This window comes from Lissotriton helveticus, chromosome 5_1, assembly GCF_964261635.1.
Source record: "Lissotriton helveticus chromosome 5_1, aLisHel1.1, whole genome shotgun sequence".
NCBI lineage: Eukaryota > Metazoa > Chordata > Amphibia > Caudata > Salamandridae > Lissotriton > Lissotriton helveticus.
In genome coordinates, this window is record NC_136065.1 from 1,934,815,607 (window position 1) to 1,934,833,290 (window position 17,684).

Genomic DNA, 17,684 nt, shown 5'->3' on the forward strand with positions numbered 1-17,684 from the left:
AGGTAATTCTAATGGTTTCATATGTTCAATCATTGAGTTCAAGAAGATAGCATCTATACTATGTCCTGCTCTGTGTGAGGGTCCCAGCACTGGTGTAGGAAGATTGATGGCTGTTAATAGCTCTCGGTTAGAGATAGGATACAAGCCAAAACAATAAATAAGAAGCATCCCTGGATAAAGGCAATATAAACATTTCTTGTGGGGATCTTCTTTGAAAAGTCTTGGCTTCCCACAAGAATCACAGGCCCTGAACAGGGATTTTGAAGAAGACATCTGTGAAACTTGAAGAAACTAATAATGTAGAAGAAAAAACTGAGCAGAGCTCAGGGAGACTCCCTTCACACAACGTGCGGTAGAAAATCTGAGAGCCTGAGCCTCTGGGGAGGACATTCTGGTGGGTGCTGTCGCCTGATTGGCCGCAGTTTGGACTAACACATAACGACTAGGATAGTCACTAATGTGGAAGTTTTTTCTACTGTAGCTGGTGCTACTTTACTTCCTGGTTTAGTATCTCTGATATTTGCTATAAGTTTTATGGCATTTATTGCTTTTGTATATACCGTGGGACTCCCACTCCGACGACGGGGAATGATTCAGGCATGTGAATCTATGAAAGACACCCCTAATGCTGGAGAAAGAGAGGTATGGGCAGCTTGAGGATTTTGGGGTGTTTAGACGTAAAGGGGGTGTGAGTGTGATTGAGGGTTCTGGAGTAGGTGTGGTAAAGGGAGGTGAGGGTGACTTGAAGGTTCAGTGGTGGGTAGAGGTGAAGAGAGGCAAGGGTAACTTGAGGGTTCAGGGGTGGAGAGAGGTAAAGGGAAGTAAGGGCGACTTTAGTGTTCCGCAGGGGAACAGGTAAAGAGAGGTAAGGGAGATTTTAGGGTTCAGGGGGAGTAAAGGTAAAAGATATGGATGATGTTAGTGTTGGGTGTGGGTAAAGGGAGTTGAGCGTGGCTTGTGGGTTCAGTGGTGGGTAGAGGTAAAAAAGGGTGATAGATGTAAAGGGAAGTGAAGGTGACTTGAGGGTTTAGTGGTAGGTAGAAGTAAAGGGAGGTAAGGGTGATTATATGGGTATAGGGTGGGTAGCGGTGAAGAGGAAACATAAACGTTTTGAAATCACTGCATGTTTGACCATGACTAAAACATCCTCTAAATTATAAAAGCAGTAACCAACAAATAAGGTAAATATGGAACAGAGTCAAAAGTCCGAAAAATACATACTGTCTCTCAACAGTCTTAAACGAATGGAGTATGTTTACAGCTTTATCAACAATAAAATTGTCAGGCAGCCGGAATGTAGGTTTTGGAAATTGGTCACATGTCGCAAAGTTTTGTTATTGCTAGTTGTAACCATTCAGCTCTAGGAAATACCGGGAAGCGCGAGTTTCAACACTGATGGTTTGAAATTGCCTTGCAAGCAAAAGCAAAAAAAAAAAGTACCAAAATCCAGCGCAAGCAATGCAGAAGAACACTAATTAAGAATTCAATCAGTACCTGGTCCATACTCTAGGAAAGAAGAAAAACAAACAGAGATGAAGTTCAGCTGACATCTCTGGGGTGGGCTGGAGAGCCAAATGTTGAGGGTGCAGCACCTGCAAGCAAAAAATATGAGACTAATGCAGGCACAACAAAGGAAAATGGCAAACAACATGGCAGAAATGAGAGACTGTGTCAAAGAGAAAAATAGTGTGGCCTTTGCAGACTAACTCACATATGGTGATGTAACCATTGACAATGCAATAGTAGTGACTGATGCACAAGTTACTTACCTTTGGTAACGATATATCTGTAAGAAACCGGAGTTAGTATTAGATTCCTTACCTTAGAATATCCCCAGGTGTCAGACTGGATCCGGAAAATTTTGCGTAGCAGTACCCCGCGTCGGTAGGTGTCGTCTACGCCTACGCGTCCGTCGTCGGGATGACATCACCGGAGTACTTAGACGCCGCCCTCGCGCGCTGACGTCAGTACTTATACACAGCTTTTCCGCGCCAGAAACGCAGAGCCATGATAAAAACCAACACTGGTGCCATAAAAACTAGGACCCTGAAAGGGGATGACCTTAACCCTAGATATCGGTTCGCAAAACGGGCAGGATGAGTGAGGCGGTAAGGAATCTAATACTAACTACTGTTTCTTACAGATATATCATTACCGAAGGTAAGGAACTTGTGCATCTGAAATAAACAGGTTAGTATTAGATTCCTTACCTTAGAATAGATACCCCAGCAATACCAACCCCGGTGGTGTGTCTGCGAACCAATGATCACACCAGAAAGTCCAGGAGAAGGGAATTGCCGAAAAAGCCATCTCTCCGGACTTGGCTGTCCAGGCAGTAGTGTCTTGCGAACGTGTGCAGCGAGGCCCATGTAGCTGCCTGACAGATGTCCTGCAAGGGGACTCCCCGACCCAGGGCAGTAGTAGCCGCTGAGGCCCGAGTGGAATGGGCACGTATCCCCACAGGAGGCTCCTTTTTAGCCAGAGAGTAACAAGCCTTGATGCACAAGACAACCCATCAAGAAATGGCCCGTTTGTGCACCGCCCGTCCCTTCTTAGCGCCCAAGTAACCAACAAAGAGTTGGTCATCCACCCGGAACTGGCGTGTGCGATCCAGATAATATGAGAGCGCACGTTTTGGGTCCAGACGGTGGAGCCTCTCTTCCTCTTTCGAGGGATGCGGAGGCGGAAAGAAGGTGGGCAAGGTGATGGACTGCGCGATGTGGAAGGCTGTGACTACCTTGGGCAGGAAAGAGGGTCGCGTCCGCAACACAACTTTGTACGGATGGACAGAAAGGAAGGGCGGTTGAGAAGAAAGAGCCTGGAGCTCACTCACTCTCCTGGCAGAGGTGATGGCAACCAGGAATGCAGTCTTAAGAGTAAGGAGACAAAGAGGACAGTTATGAAGTGGCTCGAAGGGAGCGCAAATCAGATAAGTCAGAACAAGGTTCAAGTCCCACTGAGGCATCACGAAAGGAACAGGAGGAAACATATGAGTGATGCCCTTCAAAAACCTATTTACAACCGGGGACTTGAACAAAGAGGGCTGATCAGGGAGCCTTAAGAAGGAGGAAATGGCAGAGAGGTAGCCCTTTAGAGTGCCCAGAGCAGAGCCCTGCTGGGCAAGAGAAAGAAGAAAGAGGAGAACCTCTGAAAGAGGGGCAGAAAGGGGATCCACAGCCTTTGCTGTGCACCATGCCACAAATTTGTTCCACCTGCAGGCGTATACCGATTTTGTGGAGGGATGCCTGGCTGCCAGAATCACATTACAGACTTCAGGAGGCAAGTCAAATGGCCTCAACTGCCGCCGCTCAATCTCCACACATATAAGTGGAGACTGGACAGGTTCGGGTGGAGTACCGTCCCTTGCTGCTGCGACAGAAGGTCCTCCTGAACAGGCAGACGAATCGGGAGATCGACTGACATGCTGAGTAGCTCGGGATACCAGTATCTTCGTGCCCAGTCCGGAGCCACAAGGATGACTTGGGCCCGGTCACGCCTGATCTTCTTCAGAACTCTGGGCAGAAGTGGTATAGACGGAAAGGCGTACAACAGACCGCAACTCCACTCCTGACGAAAAGCATCTCCGAGCGAGTGCCGCCTTGGAAATTCCAACGCGCAGAACTGATGACATTGCGCGTTCTCTTCTGTGGCGAATAGATCTAACCAAGGCTCTCCCCACTGCTGAAAGAGGCCTTGCGCCAAGTCCGAGTTCAGACGCCATTCGTGATCCATCATGCACCGACGGCTGAGTTCGTCCGCCCTGGCGTTCAGGGAACCTGCCAGATGTTGAACCACCAGGGTCACGCCCTGATGTTTCAGCCACTGCCAGAGGCGCAAAGCCTCCTGGCAAAGGGTCCCCAACCCCACCCCGCCTTGTTTGTTGCAGTACCACATGGCGGTGGTGTTGTCCGTGAACACCTGCTCTACACTCCCCCGGACAGAGGGGAGGAATGCCTTCAGTGCAAGCCGGATCGCCCGCAGATCCAGAAGGTTGATGTGGAGCCAGGACTCTGCAGGAGACCAGAGGCCTCTGATCTCCGCCTCTCCCAAGTGGCCCCCCCAGCCCTGGAGGGACGCGTCCGTCACAACTACGTGCTCCGGTTGGGGTAGGGAGAGGGATCTGCCGCTGACCCAACCGCGGTCCATGAGCCACAACTGCAACTGTCTTGCAGTGCCCTCCGAGATCAAGACATGGTCGGACAAGTTGCCATGATGCTAGGCCCACTGAAACTTGAGGTCCCACTGCAGAGCCCGCTTCCGCCACCTGGTGGGATGCACCAGAAGGATGCAGGAGGCCATCAGCCCCAGAAGCCGCAGCGTCAACCTGACCGAGACTCGGGATAAAGGCTGAAAGATCGGAATCAGAGCCTGAATATCCCGAACTCGCTGTTCGGGAGGATAAACCCGAAACTGCGCCGAGTCTAGAACCGCTCCGATGAAGAGGAGCTTCTGAGAGGGACACAGGTGCGACTTCGGCACATTGATGGAGAACCCCAGTAGGTGCAGGAGGTCGTCCGTAGTCTGGAGGTGGCTGAAGACTGTCTGGGGCGAGCCCGCCTTCAACAACCAGTCGTCGAGGTAGGGGAAGACTGAAACCTCTAACCTGCGCGGATGAGCTGCGACCACCGCCGTCACTTTCGTGAACACCCGTGGGGCGCTGGTAAGGCCGAAGGGGAGCACGGTAAACTGAAAGTGCTTGTGGCCTACCGTGAACCACAGGTAGCGCCGGTGGGCCGGCAGGACGGGGATGTGGAAATAAGCGTCCTGCAAGTCCAACACTACCATCCAGTCTCCTGGGTCTAGGGCAGCTAAGACCTGAGTCAAAGTCAGCATCTTGAACTTCTCCTTCCAGAGGAAGCCATTGACGTTCCGGAGGTCCAAGATAGGGCGTAGGCCCCCTTTGCCCTTCTTGGGAACCAGAAAGTAGTGGGAGTAACAACCACACCCTACTTCTGGCCCAGGAACGCGCTCGATGGCCCCCTTGGCCAAGAGGGCCGTAACTTCCTCTTGCAGAAGTTGCAAGTGATTCCCCGACACGCGGTGGTACTGCGGTGGCATAGCTGGAGGGGTCGCCTTGAAGGGGAGGGAGTAGCCCCTTTGGACGATTTGTAGTACCCACCTGTCCGATGTGATGGAGCGCCAGTGGAGGAGGTGATGGCGAACCCTGCCCCCGACTGGCGTCAAATGCACTTGAAAGCGCGTACTAGGAAGGCTTTGAGGCGGATGCTGCGGGGGTGGATGTGGACTGGCCGCGCCGTTGTCCCCTGTTACCGCCGTGACGGTAACCATGTCTGCCTCCGCGCTGAATGTTAGTCTGCGGCCCCTGGCTGGCAGGACGTGTGGGAGCACCCCTTCCGTGGCTACGAAAGGAGCGCTGGGCAGAAGATTGCTGGCGCGGGCCAACAGGCCCAAGGACTTGGCCGTAGCCCTGGAGTCCTTAAAGAGTTGCAGCGCATGATCTGCATTGCCACCGAAGAGGTGGCTGCCATCGAACGGCATGTCCATAAGGGTGTTTTGGACATCGGCCGAAAAGTTTGCAGACCTCAGCCAGGCGTGCCGGCGAACCGCCAAAGACGTGGAAATTGCTCATCCTAGTGAGTCCGTGGTATCCAGTCCACATCTGATAAGAGTACCGCGCTGCGTCCCTTCTCTCTGCAAAGGCTTGAGCGAGTTTTGCCCGGGCTCCCTCCGGGCACTCAAGCAGCACGGCCACAACCGTATCCCACAGAAAGTGGGTGTAACAGCCCAAGAGGCACGCGGTGTTGACTGATCGCAACACCAAACTAAGGAAGGAGAACATCTTCTTTCCGAACTGTTCACACCTCTGGAATTCCCGATCTGGTGGTGCCGTCGGGAATGCGTATTGGGAGGTAGAGGCCTGGATAACCAGACTCTCGGGGGTGGGGTGGGGTGGGTGGACAAGAAACTAGAGTCGCCCGGGGCTGGGCGGTGGCGCCTAGCGACGTTCCTATCTACAGGAGGACCTGTAGTGGGCCTGGACCAAGTGCCCAACAAGACGTCTGTGAGAGCCTCATTAAACGGCAGTAGAGGCTCTGGGGAGCTTACCTGCGGTTTAAGGACCTCTGTGAGGATGTTGGACCTCACTGTTGCGACGGGGAGCTCAAGAGCCAAGGCCTTGGCTGCCCTCATCAGCACCACACTATAAGCTGCCCCCTCCTCCGTAGCCCAGTGTCTGGGGAGGTATCCAGGCCACTGGCTTCCCCTAGTTCCTGTGTCCAGTCCTCATATGACTGGCACTCACGTGCCAGGGGGTCCTCAGACCCCCCCCCCTAGACTCTCTCGTCGGCCATGTCCTGAAATTCAGGGATAAAGGATTGACCCAGATCCTTGAAGAATTCCTCTTCGGCCGGCGCCAAATGCGGCGTCGAGCGACGCCGCTCCGACTCCGGATCGGGACCGAGGGCCAGACCTGGGACGGCGTCGTACGAGGACGGCGCCGGGGTGACGCCCTAGGGGTCGACGCCGGCGGGGTCGTAAGGTCGACCAGTGGCGACCCGGATCCGGATCCAGTGGGGCCTTGCGGCGTTGGGACTGAAGTCGCCGACGGCGCCGGGGCCGAAGCACCCGACGGCGCCGGGGTCGAAGCACCCGACCCGCTTGGGCTCCCAGTCGGGTCCGCTGGGCCCGAAGGCGCCGCGGAACCCGACGGAGGAGAGAGCGGCCACATGGCCATGAGGAAGGCATCGATCTCCTCCGGCGTCGCGTTCTGCCCAGGGACCGGCGGGTATGGAGCAGGCCGCGACGCCTGCGGCTCCGGCGGATCCGCGCGGGAGGTGTCACCCGAACCCCCGGCCGTATCACGCGAGTGTCGGAGGGGGGGAGTCAGAAGAGCGACATCGCCTCTTCAACTTCTTGTGCCTCTTACCTGAGGACTTGGAGCGCGACGAGTGGTTTTGACTCGCCGAGCTGTGATGACTCTGGCCCCGCGACCGGTCCCTCGGCCTCCTTCCGGACCGGGACCTCGAGCGGCGCGGGGCCGACTGCCGGAGCACGAGGTGCTTGCGGGACCGCTCCCGCCTAGCCTTCGACATCAAGGCCTGGCAGTCGGGGCACGACTTGTCATCATGGTCGGGCCCCAGTCAATGTAGGCCACCGGCGGTGGGGGTATGTAACCGACATCAGTTGGTTGCAGTCGGCACAGGGCTTGAACCCGGGCATCCCTACCAGCACCGATGGAGTCGTAGACTTGAAACGGATCCAAAAAGGATCGAAAAAGCTTAGTCAAAAAGTGACTAAAGGGTACCACTTTCTCCAGACCTGCGCTTGCTGATGCGGAAAAAAGAAGAACTGACGTCAGGTCGCGAGGGCAGCGTCTAAGTACTCCGGCGACGTCATCCCGGCGGCAATGACGGACGCGGAGCCGCAGACGACGACTACCGACGCGCAGGGGTACTGCTACGCAAAATTTTCCGGATCCAGTCTGACGCCTGGGGATATTTTAAGGTAAGGAATCTAATACTAACCTGTTTCTTTCAGATATACAAGTCTGATGTTGATGTGTTGTTAATTTTTGTTGTTTACACTCACTGTGCTATTTAGCACTTGGTATGTGTGCATTAACCCTTTAAGTGCTGCCGTCGGCCAACGGTCGTCACGGGCACTACCTCCCCAGTGCTGCGTGCGACCGCTGGACGTCCAGTTCAGCACTGGATAATGGACAGCGCAGCACTGGGGAGGTTTATTTACGAAGCTGCTAAGGTGTTAACACAACCATATTGCTACATGAAAATACATGCTGTACAGTTCAAACATGCTGTGTCATGTCTCATTATTACTCACATTAAAAAAACGTGTAATTTCTGCGCGTCTCCTTCTCCCTTCTGCTAAGCTTGCCCCAGCTGCTGGTTGCAGTGGTTGCCATGACTGGTTGTCCTCCTCAGGCTCGCTGTCTGACAGTTCCAGGGGTATGCCTCTCCTAGTAGTGATGTTGTGCAACATGGCACATGTGGCCACAATTCTGCAGCAGGTGTCTGGTCGGTACTGCAACGCCCCGCCAGTCTTGTGGAGGCAGCGAAACCCACTTTTCAGCTGGCCAAAGGTGTGTTCTATGACGTTTCGTGTTGCAATGTGCGCTGCATTATATCGCTGCTCACTTGTGGTAGTTGGGTTGAGGTATGGTGTCAGGATGTAGTTGCACACTGTGTATGCGCTGTCACCTTCAGGGTAGTAAGCAAACAGTTAGTAACAGATATGCATTTCCATTAGGCCATAGTGTCAGCAAAAATGTAACATATGTTTACCAAGCAGATGTCCTTCTCCAAATTCATCCTCAAGGAGACAAGTGTGTATACCACTGTGTCTAAATATGTACGAGTCATGTGGGATGCGCACTCTAATCTGTAATCTCCTTCTTCTCTATGCTGCTGCTGCTCGTAGCCTCATCCTCCTCGCAATGACAGAGAGCACTGCAATTGTGAAACATTCTGAGGCCTTCTGGGCTTGTTAAATACTTTGCTAATGTTCTGCACCTGCTGAGATTGTTTTCTCCTGTTTACCACCTGCCTGTAAAATTTGGTAAATTGCGATTTTCATGGAAATTGGTATTTGCGATTCTTCGTGCATTGCTTTGCGATTCTTTAATTGCGACTCGCAATAAAGGAATCGCAATTTGGGTAATCACAAAATTGTGAGTCCTTATTTTTGTGAATTTTCAGAATTTCGCAGAATTGTGTTGATGCATTGCTACGGCCTATTTTGAGATCGCAAACTGCCTTTTTTGCGATTTGCAACGTTTGCGATCGCAAAATAGTTTGATGCATGTGCCAGTAAGTCTGTACACAAAGGTAATTGCAACTAGTGAAACAGCATTCTACATGAGGTGCAGTAAAGTATGTATGGGATTAAAAAGAGGATCTATCAGCTTAACTAGCACTGTGTTTAATTTCTACAAAGAATAACAGCCGTTAGCTGGAGGGCACATTGCTTTCATCACTTATTTTCAGTAGCCGTCCTAAGTGCAACTCGTAAGCCAGACATTGTATTGTAATTGCATTTATATAGTGCTTACTACCCCTGACGAGGCACCAAAGCACTTTTTGGTGCGTAGCACGCTACTCTGGAACCCAAAAAGGATTAGTGGTGGATTAGTATAGTGAAATTTGAAAGTTGGACATGTGAATCGGTTACTTGGATTAGAAAGGATAATTGGGGGATAGAAGAGGGAAAAGTCTAAAAACAAAGTGTTCATCCTGTATTCACAATTATCCTGAACTCATGCTGCACCACACTGAAGAGGCACACATTGGCCTGAAACAGGCCTGAGGTTGCTTGTGATACCTGACCTGATGGTTTGGGCTGGACTGTTTTTATGGGAGCAGGCCCAAGAGTGAATTGCTTAAGGTGGGTCTCTGTTTGTCACTGCAGAGAGGGCAAAAAACAATGGACTGGAAAGCGTCAATTATAGGGGCTGCGATTAATTCAAATATTCCTCCCATCACTTCGTTTTTGTAAGGAGATGAGTGGAATTGTTTACGGAATTAATGGGGATTCTATCAGTTTAAGTAGCTCTGTGTTTAATCCCTATAGAGAATAATGGCATGTAGATGTAGGGAATACTGATTGTAGAGCCGTCCAGGCAGCTATATAAAAGTCAGTCTCTCTGTCTCACCTCTCTCATATAGGCGAACATGCTTATGGAAGGGACTGGCACACAGATCATAAGGCAGTTTATCTGCCATTTCTATGAATGTATAATTAAGGTTTCTAATACCGCGAACACACTGTTTTAAGTGATATATAACATCAGACATTTGCAGCTAAATAAGCAGGTTCTCAATCCTTTCAAGTACCTATGTATTTTATTCATCACATTTTCTCAGTGCAAATTAACTTTTTATTTTATGTAAACCAAAAAAATTAAACCATAGTTTGGCATGTGGAGATTCATATGATGCCACAAGACCCTTCAGTGATGATTTTTTGTCACAGATACTGATCTGCTGCAACAATGGAAAGATAAGGTCTGCCACTGTGATTTCAGAAGAAGCTGATATTATAATCAGTCAAGTCCGGAGATGACATCAATTGTCACCTCACCATGGTCCGTGCAAAGTGCAAAAGTAGATACTCTGTGAATATTTTCCCACTATAAGTGAATGTCATGGGAATCGATCTTTTGTTCTGGGCACACAAGTTTGCCCACAAATAGATTCACAAAAGTAGCTTTCCAAGTAATGGGGTCAACAGTTCAGGTACTCATGTTAAAGTCCATGTGGAGGTATAAAAAAAATTCTTTAACCATCAGGAATGTCATGTGAAGGTACAAGGAAGTTACACGAATGAGAAGTGTAGCAAGATTCCTTCTCACCAGTCCATGGAAAAGTGAAAGTCTAAGTAAAAAGTCACTAATGCATATAAAGGCAATGCATTTTAATAATAAACAAATATGCAATTTGACTCCAGCATAATGAATTCAATCAAACATCCCCGTCAAATAGTCAAAAAACAAACGTTATCTAAGATTGTTTCATAAAAATATTTAGACCTAAATATGGCTTATTACCACAATTTACGAAGTCCATATGTGTAAAATAATTTTATAAAACACATAAACATTATCGTTTTAGGGAATCCAAGATTTCAAGATTCTATAAATATAAAGCTTCAACACAACAAATTTCATTTATGTAAGTTGATGCATAATGAAATTGCACCGGCTTTTCAATATATATGGTGTATTCCAATGGAAGCAATGAAAGATGGCTTACATTAATTATAAACGTTTGCACAGCTGTAATTGAGACTCATGTATGCATGTGTATATAGCTCATCATTTTAGCTCATTAATTTGCATAATCAGAGAATACTTTTTGTGTAAGTGTATCATTTAAACCTTGTTTACATCATCAGAACATCTATAATTAGGCATGTTAAACACAATATATGAATTCTTTTCTATAACTCTAAACACTCTTTTACAGTGCTTGCACTATATTTTAATCTAAATCATTGTCCCTCTCTTCATGTGTGCAAAGGTCACATTCATTTTTATAGGTGGTTTTGTTGTCATATCCAGTTTTTTGTTGTTGTTTTTTTTGTTAAATAATTTTTATTGAAGATAAAAACACAGGATTAAAAATTAACATGTAACCATTTCTGATGAATAAATGAGTACATAAGTATGAGTTATGAAAACACATAAAGTACATAAGATATATAATATGAGAGAACAATAAAACATAAACCTTATATGAACATTTCAAAATTAATGAGTATGAAAATAAGAATACATAGTAAACCTAAATATATCATAAAACTATTAGATAATCAACCTGTGTAAATATAGAATGAATACAATTCGAGAGGGAAGAGTAGTAGTTGTATTTTTATAAAAAGGAGAGCGAAAAGGAGAGGGAAGAAAAAGGAGGATATAGAGAGAAGAAAGAAGGAGAACGAGGATTTAAAAATAAAGTAATAAAACTGTAAAGATTAAGAAGATGATGATAGAAAGGTAGTGAAAGGTAACCATAAAAGATCAGATTTAATTTTTGAAGAAATTGAAGATTGAGGAACCGATGAAATTCTATGAGATTCTATTCTCATCACATATTAAATTCCACCAAAGAAGAAAAGATAATTTAGAATTGTCTTTCCAGCAAGTTAGTATAACTTTAAAAGCGACAGCTAGAAATAGGTCAAATAAGATTGACTTGGAGGTAAGTTGATCAAAATCAGGTGACATAGTACCTAAAAAGACATTTAGAATGTTAAGTTGAATCTTATACTGAAAAATCAAAGTACATTTAGACCATATAGCTTTCCAAAAAGTATATACATTAGGGCAATAAAACAGTAAATGATTCAGAGACCCTTCAGCATCAAGACAAGACCAACAAGTTGAGGAGATAGAACAATTGAATTTATATAGAAGCAAGGGTGTATTAAAAACTCTATTTAAATAAAATATAGAGATTGCGTAATATTTGCAGCTTTGGAGATATTAAACAATTTTTGCCAGAATCTATCCCATTGAATTACAGACAATGTCTGGGACAGGTCTAGTTCCCATTCAAGTTCGACAGTTGATTTACTTCGAGTGCCCTCTGAAGTAGATAAGACTTTATAAATACAGAAGGCACTGGGTATAGAATCAGTGGAAATTTGATATAAAGGAGTAACTGGCGTGAAAGATGTAGGAGTGGGATCGGAGTTAAATTTCTGTAAACATTCCTGTAATATGGGAACTAAGTTATTATATTGCTGAATACAGGAATCGGATAAGTGAAAGGTCTCTTGCAATTGATGAAATCACATTATTAACAATCATTTGGTTAACATAGCAAAGTCCCTTTTCTTTCCATTGTTTGTAATAAAAAGATTTGTGTTGAAACTTAATGTATTTGTTAAACCATATTGAGGAGGCTAAAAAAGATTGATATTTTCACCATTCTTAAAGAAAAGAGTATGCAAAAGGTATTGAGAATGTTTCGAAATTGGGTATTTAGAAATAAAAGTACAATTAGACATGCAAGCAATATCTCTTATTGAAAAATCATTTAGTAATGAACATTCAACATTGACCCATGACGGTTTAGGTAAATACTGATAATCTCCGGCTAGAGCGTAAAATTGACGAATCCGAAAAGCATTATGATGTAATTGAAAATTAGGAAATCTTACACCCCCTTCATTCTTGAGACGAATCAATTTGGAGATAGCAATACGTGTATGTTTATTATTCCAGAGAAATTTAATACATAACGAGTTAATCTGAGTAAAATAATATTAAGGAATTTTGAATGGTAACATAGATTATAAAAACAATATCTGGGGAAAAATCATCATTTTAATAGTATCAAGTCTCCCCCACCATGATAAAAATAAAGGTGACCAAAGATTCAGCAAATTTGAAATTTTAAGTTTTAAGGCATTAAAATTAAAAAGTAATGTATCACGAATGCTAGAGGAAAACCAAGTGCCTAGATATTTTATTTTTTGGGAACACCATGTGAAATTGGTTGAATCAAACATATATCTGTAACATGAAGAATTTAGGGGTAAAATCTCAGTCTTAGAAAAATTTAATTTGTAACCTGAAACCTTAGCGAATGCAGAGATCTCTTGTAAAAAAGGGGGGTAAGGAGGATACGCGATTAGACATATAAAAGAGAACATCGTCAGCATAAGCAGACAATTTAATGTGATGGGATTTAATTTTAAAACCTGCAATGAGAGAATTACTTCTAATATGTTCCAAAAAGGGTTCTAAGCACAACAAAAAAAGTAACGGGGAAAGGGGACAACCCTGACGAGTACCTCTTTGGAGAAAAAAGTATGAGGAGAAGAGGCCATTAACAAAAACACAAGCTTTTGGATTAGTATATAACAATTTGACATATGAAATGAACTTTGGACCAAAGCCAAACCATTTTAGTGTGTGAATCATGAAATCCCAATTAATGCGATTGAAAGCTTTTTCTGCATCCAAAGATAATGCAGCTAATGGAGAAGGATATTTTTTGCTAAGAGCTAAAATATTGGAGAACATTCTAGCATTATCAGAGGCCAGACGACCTTTAAAAAAAACAGCTTGATCAGGATTAATAATGAATGGAGTAACCTTCTCCAAACGGGATGCTAACATTTTTGTAAATATTTTACAGTCATAATTAATTAATGAAATAGGACAACAATTTTTTCAAAAGGATGGGTCCTTATCTTGTTTGGGGATTACAATAATAAGGGCTTCCAAAAAAGATCCACAGGCCTTAGAGTTGGATAAGAAGGCATTAAAAAGTTCTAATAATTTGGGCGAAAAAATTGAGGAGAAGGCTAAAAATAGTTCAACAGAAAACCCATCAGGACCAGGGGCTTTAGCTTTTTTCAGGGATTTGAGCGCATCAGATAATTCTTGAAGAGAGATGTCCTCCTCAAGTTGTCGAAATAAATCTGGGGAGGTTTTAGGCTTGGGGATATCTCAGAAAAAAGAGGTAAAATCTTCTTCAGATGGTGTAGTAGTTTCTGTGTATAATAGATTGTAATAAGATTGAAATGTGTTAATAATATCAGAGTCAGATGAGAGGAGTGCATTCATCTGTTCTGAGTGAATAGGTGTTGGAACTGGCCCTTTTGGCAGGTTTCACCCCGAAACTTTTTGCTTTTGCCTAACCTGTTTCTGTAACCTGGTGTTGGTGATTTTAGGCCTCTGCGCACTTTTTCACTGTGGTACAGTGTAAAGTGCGTGAGCTCTCTGTGTATGTGTGGTGAGTGACCTGCCCTCCCATAGGAATGCATGGGGAATATGTGTGACCATGGTAGTTCCTGATGTGTGGGGAGTGCAGGGTCGAGTTTGGTATGTGCGAACTCGTGAGATTGAATGCTGCGTGATGATGTATGCGGCATGTATGTGTCTAGTGGGGAAGTGCCACTTCTAGACATGAGTGTGCGTGTTTAGTGAGTGTGCTGACACGTTATTGGCTGGAGCCTGGCTCCAGGATGTCTGGATGGGTCTGCCCAGTGGTGAGTGTTGAGATTAGCATGCTGATGTGAGGGGAGGAGTGCACTTGGGTACTGAATGGAGCTGGGTTTTCCCCACATAATGCTGGCTCCGCCCCCTGTGGTGCGACTGATGACCCTGTCCTGCCTAGTGAATGGGAGGGGTGGCTGGGGAAAACAAAGTACTCCCAAAACCAGCTGCGACTGGTTTCTCCCCCACCCTGCACCTTTAGACAAAGGTTTCCAATGTATAAAAGGAGGCTGTGACCTCTTGTCAAATGTTCTTGTTCCCAACTTGAATCTAACCAGGGGCATGCTGCTGCTGGGGCCCAGGGTAAGGCTTGCCTCCCTGGGCCCTGCCCAGCCCTTGGACTCCAGAGGGACTTTGCTGGACTACGGAAGTTCCTAAAGCGCCTGGGAGCGCTGGTTCTTTGCTCTAGCGCTGTGGAGCGCTGTGTCTTGCCTTCTAGCGCTTGGGAGCGCTTCATTTCGGCTGCAGCGCTGAGAGCGCTTTGTTTGTCAAGCCGGTGCCCACCCGGCATCTGCCCATCTCGAGAAGTTCTCTGGGACCCCCAGCGAGTGCCTACCTCGCTTTATTTCTTATTTCTCGAGGGAGCCTACCCCTCGTCATGCCCCCGAGTTCACCGCCGCTGGTCCGGGACCCCATGCGATGTTCTCCCCGGGCCGCGCTGGGATTGGCTGCCGGCCCGGGATTCCCTAATGACGCCTTTCCCCGGGCCGCGCCGTGATTGGCTGCCGGCCCGAGGAGATTCCCCCGTCCCGTCCCCGCAGGGGAGTGAGACGGAAGCAGGCAGTGGTGCGGGCGTTGCGGGGCTCCCGTGACCAGGAGGGAGCCCCGGATACTAAATTGCCTAGGAGCCACGAAGGCTCCACGTCGAGTCCCGGTCCCGAGATGGGGGACCGGGCGAAGCAGAGACCGGCGCGTCTGGAGACCCGGTGAGTGCCCTGAGGGAGAGGAGGGGCGTCGGGGCACATTGCCGGTGCCCGCCCCTCCCCTCCAGTGCGAGCGTTTGAGTGCTCGGAGGCCCGTGGGGCCTCCCCTGAGCCCGAGTCCCCCGAGAGGGACTCCAACAAAGCCCCCCCAGTATTTGCAGAGCCCAGATGGCTCCTTGTATTCAGTATTTCGAGCCCACGAAAGGCTCGAGGCGGCATCTCTGTGTTTCCAAGTCCACGAAGGACTCCAACAACGCCCGCATTTTTGTGATTGGAGCCCCGAGGCTCCTGGGGGCACTTTGAGATTTACGAGCCCCGAGAGGCTCCCAGCCCATAATTGTTTAGAGCCCCAGAGGGCAGTTCGTTGGTTAGAGCCCCGTGGCTCCCACGCTGTGTTTCGCCCCACCATTGTTCTTGAGCCCACGAGGCTCCAACGTTGGCCCATTGATGCACCAGTTGCCCAGTACTTTGTGGGCAACTGCTCCGTTTAGGCCCCTGACTTTGGGACACAGGGCGTCCTAGCCCTAGAGAGGCCCGTTGGCCTAGGGACTGCCACAGGTTGTGGCTCATGTGAGTTTTGGCGCAATTACTTGTGCTTGCACCTCTGAATGTGTTTTGATGCATCATGTGTTTTCTTTCCCTACACCGCTGAATGTCAATGCATCATGTGTAATGTTCCTATGCTTATACCCCTAAATGTTGGTGATACTTAGGTGGTTGTTTTTCTCCTAGTACAGGGGTTGCTAGTGAGGTCTTGGTTCCCTGCGCAATATTTTCCTAAGGTGGTTAGGGTTGCGTAGGAGGTACTTACCCTTTACCAGTAATTACTGGTTGTGTGCTAACTTGTTCTAAAAGTGTTCTATGTGCTAATTACTATTCCTAAAAAGTGATGATTCCTGACAGTGGTCCATGTGGCCCTGTCTTGTATATATCCCCTGTAAATGTTGCCCGTGCCTGTTGGCACATTGTAAAAATGTGTGTTCTTATCTAATGTGTTTTGGTATAATACAACGGCTATTTTTATATAACCTTGTGTGGAGTTTCCTTTGTGGTGGGCCTCGGGTGTTGTTGCTGGGTGCGCACGCAAACACTTAACCTACATAGCCTCCAAGTTTAGCCTGGCTGCTCGCGTCACGTTACCTAGAGGGTGAGCAGGGGTTATCTTGGTGTGTGACTCCCTTGCCCTGACGTGGAAGTGGTGGTCTCTGACTGACTCTGGCGCAAGCCTTGGCCAGCCAGAGATCCCGTTTCTAACAATAGGTCCAATAGTTTTACACTCTGATTTTATTTTTAGGTAGTATGCTAACATCTTTCATGCTTTGTTTTGACCTCCGTGGTATTTTGATTTAATCTTAAGGAGGATGTTACATGCATCTGCGGTAATTATTTTATTTAGAGTGGACTTAGCTTTAATTAATTCTTGTAGTGAGGATGGGGATTTGAATGAGTAGTAAGCGTGCTCTAATGTTTTGATAAGAATTAGTGTTTCCTTATATTTAGCGTTCATTAGTTTTTTCTTTTTGGAAGAGTAGGCATTTGTGAAGGCTCTAAAGGACGTTTTAAAAGCAACACAATTGTTAAATGTAAAAAATTCCTCAATAAAGGATGTTGCTTCCGATATAAAGGTACGATCCGATAAGAGGTGGTTATTAAATCGCCATCGACCTTGTTTGCATGTGGTAGTGGAAAGGTCACTAAATGTAGAAGTAGGAGCATGATCAGAAATAAAAATGGATCAAATTTCAGAAGTTTGGAGACAAGGTAGCCGTGATTTGGAAATTAAAATATAATCAATACGAGATTTAGTATGGTGTACAGGAGAATAGAAAGTAAACTCTGTAGTATCAGGATTACATGTTTTCCATGTATCAAAGGGGACGGGAGGAAATAGTCGTTTGAAATGATTTGTGCGTTTTATCTGGTTTAAATTTGCATTTTGATTGTCTGTCCGAAAACGAGTCTAACCAGTTGTTAACGTCCCCACCAATCACAATGACAGAGTTGGAAAAAGATAACAATTTCAATGTTATAGATTGCCAGAAACCTGGATCTGGGTTCACAGGACCATAAATATTAAAGAAGGTAATTTGTGTTTTATTAATAATAGCATCTACTAAAACCCAACGACCTGAAGTATCACAATCTGATGACAACATCTGAGCATGAGTAGATTTGTGAAATAAAATAGCAACACCACCATGACGATCAGTAGCTGGAGACAAAACAATTTGATTTACCCATTGGTGTTTAAGTTTGAGAGATTCTTTGTCATTACA

General features: G+C 46.5%; 1 long non-coding RNA gene across 42 annotated transcripts in view; it reads right to left on the reverse strand.

The window, feature by feature from the left end:
* The window catches only part of LOC144756055 (uncharacterized), a 1,542,626-nt gene that overhangs the window by 685,181 nt on the left and 839,761 nt on the right, over window positions 1-17,684 (reverse strand). For 9 of the 42 annotated variants that reach the window (XR_013595047.1, XR_013595045.1, XR_013595040.1 and 6 more), the window contains 2 exons: window positions 7,801-8,177; window positions 1,495-1,592 (listed from right to left, as the gene is read on the reverse strand). The exons of 31 other annotated variants lie outside the window; for them this stretch is intronic. This is a non-coding gene — a long non-coding RNA (uncharacterized LOC144756055). Of the gene's footprint in view, window positions 1-1,494; window positions 1,593-7,800; window positions 8,178-11,302; window positions 11,707-17,684 lie in introns of those variants that run through there. 2 more of the 42 variants (XR_013595015.1, XR_013595016.1) reach the window with 1 other exon arrangement.